This window comes from Vicugna pacos, chromosome 35, assembly GCF_048564905.1.
Source record: "Vicugna pacos chromosome 35, VicPac4, whole genome shotgun sequence".
NCBI lineage: Eukaryota > Metazoa > Chordata > Mammalia > Artiodactyla > Camelidae > Vicugna > Vicugna pacos.
In genome coordinates this window covers 22,887,464-22,900,887 of record NC_133021.1, presented here as the reverse complement: position 1 = coordinate 22,900,887, position 13,424 = coordinate 22,887,464, and the positions used below count along the sequence as shown (strand labels likewise).

Here is a 13,424-nt window from a genome sequence, read left to right as displayed (position 1 = left end):
AGCTAAATGTCTTGGTAAAATGAAAAAAACAGGCATTTGATAAAATGTAGTATCTTCATAGAAAAGGGAGTTTGAACGATTTTTTTTCCTAAAAATTCATACGTATATAAAATGTTCTGATATTAATAAAGGTTGGTCCAAGAAAAGCTATCAATTTGAATTAGACAAGTAGGGTACCTTACCATCTTAGCTCTTGAAGTATTTTTTTATATTTTCCTGAAATACATATGGTATTTCCTTGGCTGGAAAAAAAAAAGTTAATTGTAACATCATCAGTATAGAACCTTTTTTTAAGGATTTTTTAAAACTATTTCTTCATCTTTCCTGGATCATGAATGCCTTTAAATACAGGATGAAATCTTTGAGCCTTCTCCAGAGAAATAGCTTATATCCACGTATCCTGGCTTATATGTCCAGGGTCTTCACAGACCCCTGAAATAAATCCATGTACCCTAAGGGTTTACAGAGTACAAGGACCTTTGTTAAGGCTCGTAGGCTTGGTCCAGTTAGAATCGCTGATGCCTGAAAATCTATGGGACGTTGCTGTAAGTCTGTGAAGTGTTTTCCTTTGCTCTCAGATACTTGAGGAGATTACCACATACATTCTTCTTGGAATTCTCATTTTAGCTGTAGTGTTTAGTCTAGGGTGCAAGTGGAGGTCGGACAGATATAGGCTATTCTAAATACTTCCCTGTGCTCTATAACCATAAAGGATATTCTAGTTTAAACAGTTGTCAATGATTAGCCATTTCAACATTGTGTTTCATTTTCAGATTTCCCAGTGAGCCGTATGAAGGGGCATGAAACTGAAAGGTCCTTTCAAGTTTAGCAGAGATTGGGAGCAACTCTTTCTGTGGTTGGGGCTGGGCCTGGCCACGTTCCTGGGTTGGTTGATGAGTCTGTGAATTTCTGGCTTGCCTTATCTTATGTTAACTCTCATAAAGTATCTTCTACATCTTTGCTCCTGTTTATCCTTACTGGGATTATCTGTTGGATTTGGATAACCAGAACGCTGACTAGCTATGTGGAGGGGACCCTGCCTACAGGTTATGCAGCATTAAGGCTCTCTGTTGCCTGATTTTTCTTTTTCCCTGGATTAGACAGGTATCTCCTGCCACCTTTCTGGCTTCTTGGAAAAAAATAAGTGAAATATTCAGTGTTTCCAGGAGCAGGACTTTTTACTGCCCAAAGACTTAGGGTTCCATTGAGAGGCTCCCTTTCATTCAGCAGCCCGTGCTCTCTGGTCTGAAATGGTCCTCATCTCTGTCCCACCAGCCCTCCCTGTCTCCTCACTCATCACCCAAACAACTTGTCCTGGCTTCTTACAGCCTTTATCAGACCATTTTGGGTTATGTGTTTCTCTTCCCCGACATGTAACTAGGGAGCAACTTGGACTAAGACTTAATAATTTGGCTCCTTGGTAAAGGTGTAATATTTGTGGACTGAATGAATCACATGATCTGCCGAGTGATAAGAAATGTGTGAATGGAACCCTAAGCCTTTGGATGTAATCACGTTTTGCCACCTGCATCTTAAAACTTAACTATTGTCTTGGTAAAGTTCCCCCACCTCTAATGCTGCTGCACAAGGTATGGGATGGAACCAGGACTCACATCTGAGCAGAAGAGGTCTTTGCATGAGAAAGAGGTCCCTCTTCATAATAATAATAGATGTGATGAATATTAGTTGACATGGGTGAAATAAAGAAATCTTCACAGATATCCAAGAAAAGGCTAGGTAATCCTTCAGTAATGACAAAATTAAAGTCTGTCCAGTTTACTAAATGGTTAGCCTCAGTTTTGTAAACCATAAAAGTCACAATTCTCCGATTATTATATCAGAAGAGCAAGAAATGTTTCTGAATGCTTGTAATCTGTATGTTGACTAAGGACCCTACAGTGGATTTCAAAGGACTTTATTTAGACTATGTGTGAACTTAATATATGTTAGTTAATAAAACTGAATGGTCTTTAATGTGTTAAAAAAAATCGGGGTTTTTTTTTTAATTACTGGGCTATAAAGTATATATGTCTTTACCTTTCCTAGATAAATGGCAGTCAGTGTTTAAAGTGATTGTCTTAACTTACGCTCATACCATCGTGGTAAGAGAGTTCCTTTTGTCCCACATTCTCTACAACATTTAAAATCATCAGATTTAATTTTATTGGCCAATCTAGCAGGTGCAAAATTAAAAATCTCATGGTGGCGTTACTTGTACTTCCATGATTACTTAGAAAATGGAACACTTGAAATATAATTATTGACCTCTGTTTTCTAGTTCTGTGAAATGGCTGTGCATAGCTTTGGACTAACTTTCCATCAAGTTGTCTTTTTCTATTAATTTATTGGAGTACTTTTTATAGTTGGTATCTGATTATTTTATTGGTTATTCATGTTGCTGAAAGGTTTTGGCATAGAGCCGTGCTTCCTGCATTTCTGCAGCATTCATAATTTTAATCAGCGAAGATTTATCCATCCTTTCTGCCATTGTGCTTCTGGATCTTGTTTAAGAAATTCTTCCCTACCTTGAGCTCCTGAAGAATTCTTCTAACTTTATTTCTAACAGCTTTTAAATTTTGTCTTTTCATATTTAATTCCTTAGTCTCTCTGAAAGTAATTTTTGTATATGGAGGCAGACAGGGATCTAATTTTGTTGAAGATACCTATTTGTTCCAGAACTATCTATTGAATAGCTTCTCCTCTCCCTGCTGGTCTGAAATGCCTGCTCAGTCACAAATCAGCTTTCGATATATGAGTTGGTCTGTTTCTGGGCTCCTTTTTCTGTGTCAGTGCCATACTACTTAATTACTATAGTGTTAAAATAAATTTTGGACATGTCAACCCACTATATTCTCCAGGACAGAATTGGCTGTTCTTGGATCTTTCTCCTCTATATTAATTTTAGATAACATGTATGAAGTTCAACATAAAAAAACAAAAGAAAAAAATACAAATATACCCAGCTGAGATTTGAGATTGCATTTAAGTTTGTAGATTAATTTGGGGGTGGGGGGGGTGGGAGGGCACCTTTATCTCTCCATTAATTCAGTTCTTGAATGTTTCATAATTTTGTCCATAAAGGTCCTGCTTACTTTTTATATTTGTTCCTATGTATCTTATTTTTTTAGTTACTATAAATCTGGTACAGTTTCTCTGTCTTACTTTTTCCCTTACTCTTTCTCTCAAGTTATAGTTTCTGTTTGCGAATGTGTGGAAATGTATTTGGCTTTGAATGAAAGTCTTTATATTCATCAGTCTTTCTAAGCAATTAATAAATGCTAATAAATTTTCTGTAGAATCTTGGGTTTTTCTATCAGACATAGATAGGACATTCTTACCATAAGAATGATGAAAATTCTGTTTCTTCTTCTCCAGTCCTTTTAACTTTTTAATTTGTTCTCACCTTACTGCACTGACTGGAATCTCCACTGCAGTGTTGGTTATACATGGTAATAGTAGGCATCCTGGTCTTTGTGAGTTTGTAAGGAGAACGCTTTTGTTTCTACTTCCGTATAATATTTGATGTGGGTTTTCTATACACAGATTTTATCCTGTTAAGGAAGTTTTTTCTTTTCTTTTTTCTTTTTTTTTCTTTTTTTTTTTTTTGCCGGTAGGAACTTAGAACTTTATATGAGAAAAACAGAAAGTAAACATATCAAAAGAGCGTAGAGGCTTGGAGAGTGGGGATGGTGAAGGATGGCTACTGTGGGGTAGGCAGCTGGGCTAAGGCCTTTACTTGGCTCCAGGCTGTTCGGACTTGCCAGTTTCTGGGCCCCCAAGCTGGACACGGGCTTCGAAGGTGACAGGGATGGTGATCTCCGCCGACTGGGTGGCTGGCTTGGGCAACGGGGCCTCCACGGTGAGCGTGCCCTCAGGGGACAGGGAGGAGGGGTCCAGGGGTCCACACCGGAGGGCAGCGTGTATTTCCGAGTGAAAAGCACCTGGAAATGAAGCCGTGCTCGTCCTGTCGCTATTCGTGCTTGCCAGTGAGCTCCACCACGCCGTCCTTGGTCTTGACCGTCAGCCCCTTCGGGGCGAAGTGGTTGACGTCCAGGGACACGAGCCCGCGGTCGGCCGGCCGTCTGCTGGATCTGCGAGGCGCCGCTGCTGAGCTGCCGGCTGAGCGCGCGGCTGTAGGCGGGGCCCTCGATGGCCGCGGGGTGCAGCGCGCGCTCGGAGCCCGGCCAGCCGCTGCGGCTCAGCCCCTGCGACCACTCCCCCGGCAGCCGGAGCAGCCCGAAGGCCTGCTCGAGGAGGCGGCTGTGGGCCGGGTACCAGTCCCGGAAGGGGTCCCAGCTGGGGCTCCGCAGGAGCGAGACGGGTGCGCGGCGCTCGGCCGTGCTGGCTCGGCGGGATGCGTCTGGCTGAGGCTCCGGGAAGCAGAGAAGTGTAGGAAGTTCTATTTCTAGTTTGTTGGCTTTTTTAAAAAATCATGAGTTGATAGTGAATTGTATCAAATGCCCCTTTTTGCATCTTTTCAGGTAATCATATGATCTTTTTTCTTTAAATTTTTCATTGTAGTAAATTGTATTAATAGGTTTTCTACATGAAACTGACTGCATACTTGGATAAACAACATTTTCACAATATTCTGCCCATTTTAATATTTTGCTGGATTTATCTTTTCAAGGGGTGTGTGTGTATTTTTTGTATGTGTGGTTGCAAGGGAAACTAGCCTCTGATTTTCCCTGTTTTGTACTGTTATTATGTGATTTGAGATTGAAGTTTGTTACCCTAATGAAATTGGGTTTTTTTTTTTAAATTTCTCTCCCCCTGGAAGCATTTATGTTATATTTTGATTATTTCTTCCCTGAATATTTTCAAGAACTCAGTGGGAAAATTCCTAAACATGCTGTGGTTTTTGTTTTTTGATGGGAAGATTTTTTAAACTCTTGATTCAAATTTTTTGATTATTATAGAATATCTTTCTAATGAAAATTAATCTGTCTTTTCTTAAAAAAACTTATTCTTTTTCCTCATTATATTGTCAGATATTTTAATCATCAACATCTTCATAATATTCTCATCTCATTTATCTTTGTAGTATCTATAGTAACATTTTCTTTTTTCTTTCAATTTTTTACTTGATTAATTTTACTAGTATTTATCTGATTACCATTTTCCAAGAATAAAATTTAGTTTCTGATTTCATTAACTTCTTCCTTTTGAAAAAAAATTTCCTTGTAATTTCTTTTTTTTTTTTTTTAAGGTTAAGTGAGGATTTATTAAAGGATAGATAGTACACTCTCAGGGGAGAGCGGGCAGGCTCAGGTGAACGGCTGCCTCCTTGTAATTTCTTTTTCTGTTTTTCATTCAAGTGAGGCACTTATTTCATTATTTCTCATACTCTTAATCATCTATGTTTTTACATTTCTTTTTAAGGATTATGTTTTCTGCATTACACAAATGGTGATATGTAGCATTTCATTATTGTTCAATTCTAAGTATTTTCATTTTGATTTCTTATTTGGAGATGAGAGTTATTTAGAAATATCCTAATTCCCAAGTGTATACACATTATCTTACTGTTGTCCTTTCTCTGTCCTTTGATTTTAGGTTTGTCTGTTTCAAATGGGACATGGCTCAGTGTTTTTTGTCTCGTTCAACATGATATTTTTTGTCCTTTCAAAACATAGCAATTAGAAACATTATGCTGTACACCAGAAATTGACACAACATTGTAAACAACTATACTTCAATTTTTTTAAAAGACATGGAAAAATTTTTTAATAAAATGTAGCAATTAATCTTCTTACATTGATTGAGATTATACATATTTGTACTTATTTTGCACTACAACCTTTACTTTGTACTTTTAATATGTTCCAGTTTCTTTCTTTCTTTCTTTCTTTTTTTAATATCTCCCATCTCAGTATTTTTTCTTTCTTTTGGAATGATTGAATTTCTTTTTTAAGTCTGTTTTTACTCCTTACTAGTTTGGAAGTTATACATTATAGTTCTGTGTTTTAGTGACTACCTTGGAAATTTCAGCATGAATTCTTAATCTAAAGTTAATCAGTAATTTAAGCCTCCTTTTGGTCAGTATAAGGACTGTAGAACATTTAAGCCTGATAACTCCTTCCTGACGTATTTTTGCTGGTCATTTTTTTTCTTTTAAAAACAAATCTATATCTGTTTTCACTTATTCATTTCATTACTCCTGCCTTTGCTCATTATTTCTTTCAGACATCAGGAGTTCTTTCTGGTACCATTGTTATTCCTGAAGTTTATCATTTCGAAGTTTCTTTCATGGGAGCATTCTTGATGGAGAATTCTCTTTGTTTGTCTGAAAGAAAAAAAAACTCATTTATGAAAGACAGTTTTGCTTGAAAACAATTTTAAGTTGATATATTTCCTAGCACTTAGATGATGATATTTTATCATCTTTTGACTTCTGGCTATTGAGTTGGTTCTCAGGGTGAACATAAATTCTTTGTACGCACTCTCTCTCTGCTAGCTCTCAGATCTTCTCTCTGTCTTCGGTGTTCTGCGGTTTCACTATTCTCTGTCAAGGTGCCGAGTTCTTTTTTTTTTTTTTTTTTTTTTTTTTGTAATTATATTGGGTTTCACTGCATCTCTACATCTGAGGACTTGAGTATTCTGCCAACACTGGAAAATTCTCAACCATTATCTCAGAAAAGTTAAATAATAATAATAATAATGAATCCAGTTTTGTTAGCAGTTCTTTGGTGGAAAAGTTGTTCAAAATATTCAGTGTGCCTCATTGCCATACTTGGGAGAAATGCTACCTTATTGTATCTGAATTTTGATAAAATTTCCTATTTATTTTATAATTTACCTACCTAGTTAAACAGAAAATCAAGAATATATTTTAAAAGGATTATATTGCCCAAAATAATAGGGAAAAAGAAACTGTTTCTTAAGTAGGTTGGATCTAATCGGAACAGGTATCAAGCCTGCTTGATAATAAGACAGAGGGAGACTAAGTGCATACACCTGTCGCAGTGCTTCATGGTCACGCAGGATATTTGCATGTTGTTTTTCAGTGATGTGTGGACGGAAGGGAAGTGAGAGAGGCTTTTTTTCTCCCAATCCTCTTTGACTAAAATTATACAGAAGGATTTGTGTTTTTTTGTGTATTTTGTGTGTGTGTGTGTGGTTTTGGGGTTTTTTGTTTTGTTTTTAGTGGTTGCTGGTCAGCTTCCAAAAGTATTTAGAGTTCAGTGCCTCAACAGGGACTGGGTATTAGGAAATGTTGTGATTTGTGATTTGCATTGTTGAGACATGTTTCCAAAGAGAAATGACTGAGAAGAGATGTGATTCTGATCTGTCAGTGAGCTGGGAAAAGTGTGCTTAGTACATATGGATTCAATTCCTCTTTATCCCCATGTGTTTATAAACACTTTTGTGTTTATACATTTGTATTTCAGGTCAACCCAATGGAGAATTTAAGTCGATAATCTCTTAATCATTTATATTTAGGTTTGGTCAGATGCTCGTACATTTATGTTTATACATAGATGTGTCCTTTTCTGAGATTTTGTATATTTTTCACAACACACAGTAACTGTCCGGTTTGCCTTCCCATCCATTTACATTTATTTGTGGGGAACAGAAGGAATCTCTTTTTCTCCTGAAGCCTACAGCAGGTCCTGAGCTCTTCTGATAAACTTCTCAGCACTGCCTAAAAAACTTGTGTTGCCTTTTCCTATGGTTACTGCTTCTAAGACCAAATATATTCTATTTAAATCGAGAAAGTACTTCAGAGGAGTTAGTGAAAATGTCAACTTAAACACGGGCTTTTCTTCTGATAAACCATGATATACCAAATAAAGAGCTAACCATGTTTTCTCCCTTTGCATAAAAGCCTTACATACAAATAGCAATATCTTGCTCCTTGAAAAAGCAAAAGAATCAAGGAAATTACCTGAGATGAAATGACTTATTCATGCATCTAATAAAAGTCAAGAAATAAAATGGATTAAGCCCCAAGGATATTTTTGCTAACCCCATAGCATCTCCTTCCTACAAACATGTATCTGTCATGAGGCCATTATTTATCTTTTTAAGGGAGAATAGATTCATTTTACAAATAGTGATGTGATGCTAAGCCTCGTGAAAAAATGAAAACTCTTTTTAATCATCTAAAATGTCAAGCTACTCACTAAGACTTTCCCTTGACTCCGAAACTAGCCAGTTGGAACAAAAATACCACATATATTCTATTTGAAGTAAGATTTAAAATTTTAAGTAAGGCACTGAGCATATTTGTCACTCCCAGAAGTCTCCTCTGTCTCCTTTGTCTTCCTTTTTTCTTTTGCCCCTCCTGATAACCTGACACCTTCATTATCTTGATTGTGGTTGTTGCATAAAGTTAAAACTTAGCAAATTGCACTGTGTATGTGTAATTATACACTATTCAGGCCTCAGGACAACTGTTAAAAGCAAAACTATAAAACTAAGTTTTCAAAAGCAACATTTCAGAAGTCTCTCAGAAGAAGAAATTCATTGGTGGTATATTTCAAAAGCAACAGGGAATGCAGCCAAAATAGGTGTTTTAACCCCACTGAGAAAAAAGACAGATGACCTGCGTCAGTTCCTAATTTACTGTCCAAACACTTCTTCCCTTTGGGCTACTTGATGCTGTTCTTGTTATTTTTGACCCAACTAGAATGTTAACTGTTTAGGTAATACTATTTATTCATTAAAATATAAATATATATGCAAACACACACATATGTGTGTATGTGCCTGCGTATGTGTGTATGTGCCTGTGTATGTGTATGTGTGTTTATTTGAGAGCCTATTTGTTACTAGGCAATGTGCAGTGCTGCAGATAAATACAAAGATGGTCAAGATAGGATATTTCATGCAAGGGGGCCAGCATGCTTCCAACAGCAGAAGGGAGGAAGATTTGTTTTAGTAACAGCAAGCAGTTTAGTATAACTGGATTAGAGACCCCAGTGACCAATATCTATTTTGTAAAGTTACCCAACATTTCTCATAACTCAGTTTAGTAGAAACCAGGTGATGAATTAAGCATCAAAGCCTTCACTATGCAGATTTCTCTTGGTAGTATCCTCATGCTGACCAAGACCAAGCTTGTTTAAAAAAAAAAAAGCTATTGTTTCTGCAACTCAGCAGCTTTGTTTGAATTCAGCTGGTTTATCAGAAAATGGGTCAAGAGTGGTAAGAATGTCTAAAAATCTGTGTATGGTGATGCTGGCTGGTATTCAGAAGCAAATAAAAGCCTTTTCTTGTGCAAATGACAGGTGTAATCAGATGATGGGCTGTGAGTGATAATTGGGGTTAAACTTTTAGACATATATAAACATGATGCACTAGGAAGAATAAATTTGTTAAGGCAAATTTGAAACGTTCTAACCTTGATTTTTTTTCTGCCCCCATAATCAAAACTGTTGTCTTTAATCATATGTTTGTTTTTTTAGTTGCATGGAACAAGTGGGGAAATAAATAAATATTGTGTTATAACAAACTGTGTTACCATATTTATATCCATTTCACCAGGAACTATGGTAGAGTTGCCTGTAAAGCTTCTCGATTAATTCTGAGCTTTTTCTGAAAGGCCTATAGCATGTTTAATACAGAATAACCATTTGGAAACAGAGAACACTGAGAGGGTGGGCCATCAACTTGAATGGGAAATGGTTTCAGGGAGGTTCTTCTAATCCAAGATTTCCTACATGGTATGATTTTTTAAGATTTATTAAAAGTGAATTCATGGTATCTTGTATTGAGCACCATCAGTTCAATCCTGTCATGGTTTGAGCAAGCAAACAAAAACCACTTTGAATATTTCATGGAGGGGAAAAATGAATTCAGGGAATCAGAAGTTGACGAAATGTAAAGGGACTGAAGAAATGAGGTCAGAGAAAGCTACAAGTTCTCAGGTGTGCCTGTAGCTTTGGAGGGGATTAAGAAGTTGCTGAAGTTACAGAAAATCACCGCTGATCATCGCAGCTGCCCGAGGCACCAAGAGGGTGGTCTCAGGAGTTAGCCCCAGAACAGCATTCCTCAGACTCCTTGGTCTCCTGACTCCCTTATGCTCTTAAAATATAATTGTGCACCTCAGAGAACTTTTGTTTACATAGGTGACATCTACTGATACCCATTGCATTAGAAACTAAAAGAAACATTTAAACCACAGGAATACACAGGTACATTCCATTCCCTGAGCCATCAGAGCCATGAAGTCATCCCTGCTTATGTAACCTCTGGAAAATTCCACTGTACAGTCAGGAGAGAATGAAAGTGTGAAAAGGCAAATACTGTCTTAGTGTGATTAGGAAAACAGTTTTGACCTGTGGACTCCCCAGGAGGGTCTCAGGGACTTCTGGGGTTCCTGAACCACACTTTGTGAACTTCAGGCCTGTTTTACCGGAAGCTCTCTTGACTATTGATGGTAGAGCAGTAATACGGTTTCTCTCTTGCCTTCTACATCTCACACAAGTGCCTTTCATTGGGGAGATCCAACCAGGTTCCTTGCTGGCAGGAGTTCTGTAAATAAAATTACCAGGTGTCCATGTCCTTTGATCTATAGAATAGTATGGGTAAAGTCATAGAGCTGACTTGGCAATAGAGATGCCAACACAACATTTTGTTTAAAAACCATGAAAATCCACCTGATTTGACACTAAAGCATCTGCGTGGAGGAGTAGGGTCCTTGTTTTTTTCTTCCTAAAGCCCTTCTCAGTTAGCACCCCTTTGCCTCAGTCTTTGAGGGAAAGAAAGCTAAGAAAAACCACCAGATAGATTTTTGACTACTTCCCCCCAAATTTTTCAATAGATTTACCTATCCTGAAATTTGGGGTTTTAGTGGGTACATATATGTACATGTGATGCCAACACATGTCAAAATTATCGAGATTCTACTTGGAGCCCAACAAATTCTGGTCCTGTTTGGAGAACCCATAGCATCAGTGAGCCCAGAACACTAGCCCTAGTCACGTGGATCAGGCCTTGCGAGTAGGATAACTTTTTTTAAGCACCATAAAAATCTAGAGTGTTTTTAGATAATTTTTAGAGAATCAATAAGGTTAATAAAAAAGAGTATTTCAGAATAAAAATGAATATTGAAGTGTTTTAAAAAGAATTCAGTTAGATATTTATTACCTTGAAAATTCTTAAGCCAGGTTCACTAAGAATAAGACAAAGATAGTGAGTTAATTTAAATTTTATGTGCATTAATGGTTAGTTGACCAATAAAAAGAGTTTTGCCCTCTTTGACAGAGAGGCTTACAATTATCTGTTTAATTTCAAATTTGAACAAATCTTAGAAGCCATTTCAAGCACGCTTTGCTAAGCCAGCAATTGTGGCAGTTAAGTATAAATCTGAAACTTCTGGAATAATTTATTCACAGTGAACAAAGCAGAGACTAATTAATAAATGAATAAAAACTAATCACCGAATCAGAAAAGTACTGTTTCCTCTCTGTTAATCATTACCACACTCCTCTTGCCTGGCACCTACCAGTAAATAAAAGTTAGAACGTGTTTTGTGGGTAAAAATTGGTCCTTGAGAGGGCTCCTTACACCTTATAGATGTGTGAATTAATTCTCTCCGACATACGTGGCTTTATAATCAGAAGTACTATTGCTTGTGAAGTATATTTGGTATTTTTTTAAACACAAAGGCACCTAAGAAAACATTCAGAGATTCTTCTATATACAAAACATAGCTAGGTTCCCACTCCATGTAAATGCCGAAACCAAATGAGCTTATACAATGGAGCAAAAATAACTCGTGTTTATTTTTTCCGCGTGCACTTAGAAAGAGAATATGCAAAAATGAATGTTCAGGAATATAAATTTCCCAAAGATTATCCCATGTGCCTGGATGGAAGATGAAACTTCTTCCCAGAAAATTATTCCTCAGCAAAGAGACAGTCACCATATATTTGAACCGTTCTCCCTCCTGGTGCAGGGAGCACATTCTCAATTACTTTATTTTCTGCAACAATGGATTGTTTACTGAGGTTACATTGGCCTGAATCCATCTTATTTGGGGGTGTCACCAAAGTCACTTGATAAATTTGACTTAAAAATTGAAATGGAAATTTAACATGTGTTTCTGGGAATATGACCTCACAATGGTAATTATGGGCGATGGTTGAACTGAAGGATTCCAAAAAGTATTGTTTCCCACAACTTGAATGGAAGTTTCCTCTGGAAAGAGGTTAGATGAGTCTGTGTCTCCACTGATGGCCGTGAAACAGGTGAAAAGTTTACAGAAAATTGTTTTATGAAATCTGAGTAAGGGCTTAGAAAGAGGACTATTTTTATGGTAGTATAATTATATGTATATAATGTGATATTTAAATAGTGTTATGTATAACTAAATTTTAAGTAGACATTTCTGTTGGGACAAGTAATGCTATCTGCTGTAACAAACAAGCCTAGATATCTTATTGGTTAACCCAGTAAGGATTAATTTCTCATGTATGTCTCAGTCCAACACCCAGTGAGTGGCTCTCCTCCAAGCACTGGCTTGGGCGTAAAGACTGTCTATTTCACAGTACTGCCATCTTTAACACATGGCCTCGAGACCTGCTATAAAGAAAGGGAAACAACACGGAAGACTACATGAGTTGCTTTGCTGCTGGGGTGGAAAATGGCAGGCATCAATGCCACCCATAATCCCCTGGCTAAAACTCAGTCACCTGGGCTCAACCTAACTGCAAGGAAGGCTCCAAATGTAGCTGTTCATATCTGGAGGAAGAAAGCGGGGCTTAGGGACCACCTAGTCTCTGTTGCAGCATTTGACTGTCTTTTGTGACCCTAAGAGTTGGCCAGAAAAGTTTCAATTTGTCACTGGTAAGATGTGAGATCATCTTACATGTGGAATCTCATTCTATTGGGGCATTCCAGTATGTGTGTGTGTGTGTGTGTGTGTGTGTGTGTGTGTGTGTGTGTGTGTGTGTGTGTGTGTGTTTCAACACCACCAAGCAGTTAAATCAGTTGTGACACTATTTGCCTGGAGACAGTATCAGATCCGCCAGGTTAAGGGCTCAGTCCTACAAGACTCCACAACCCCCTTTACATCAGATGCTAGTTGATAAAAGTCCAGGTTGTCACCTGTGCTTCTGACCAACCGGCTGTGGGGCAGAGTTTCCCATGACCCTCTCCTCAAGTTTGATTCATTTGAAATAGTTGACTTGCTAGACCACCAGTTTATTATAATAAGATACAACTCAGGAGCAGCCAGATAGAAAAGATGCAGAGAGCAAAGGATAGGGGGAGGATGGGGAAATTTACCACGCTCTCTCGAAGTGCTCCTCTCTCCCAGAACCCCCCGCCCCCCGTGTTCACCAACCCAAAAATGCTCCCAGCCTCATTCTTTTGGGGTTTTATGGAGGCTTTATTACAGAGGCATGATCAATGAACTCACTAGCCATCGGTTTTTGAATTTGATCCCCAGCTCCCCCTCCTCTACCTGGTGGTCA

At 37.8% G+C, this 13,424-nt stretch overlaps 1 protein-coding gene and 1 pseudogene across 8 annotated transcripts in view; one reads left to right on the top strand and one right to left on the bottom strand.

The window, feature by feature from the left end:
* Positions 1-13,424, top strand: part of CACNB2 (calcium voltage-gated channel auxiliary subunit beta 2) — a 346,868-nt gene that overhangs the window by 244,332 nt on the left and 89,112 nt on the right. The window lies entirely within an intron of this gene.
* Positions 3,732-4,379, bottom strand: LOC140691390 (heat shock protein beta-1 pseudogene; annotated as a pseudogene).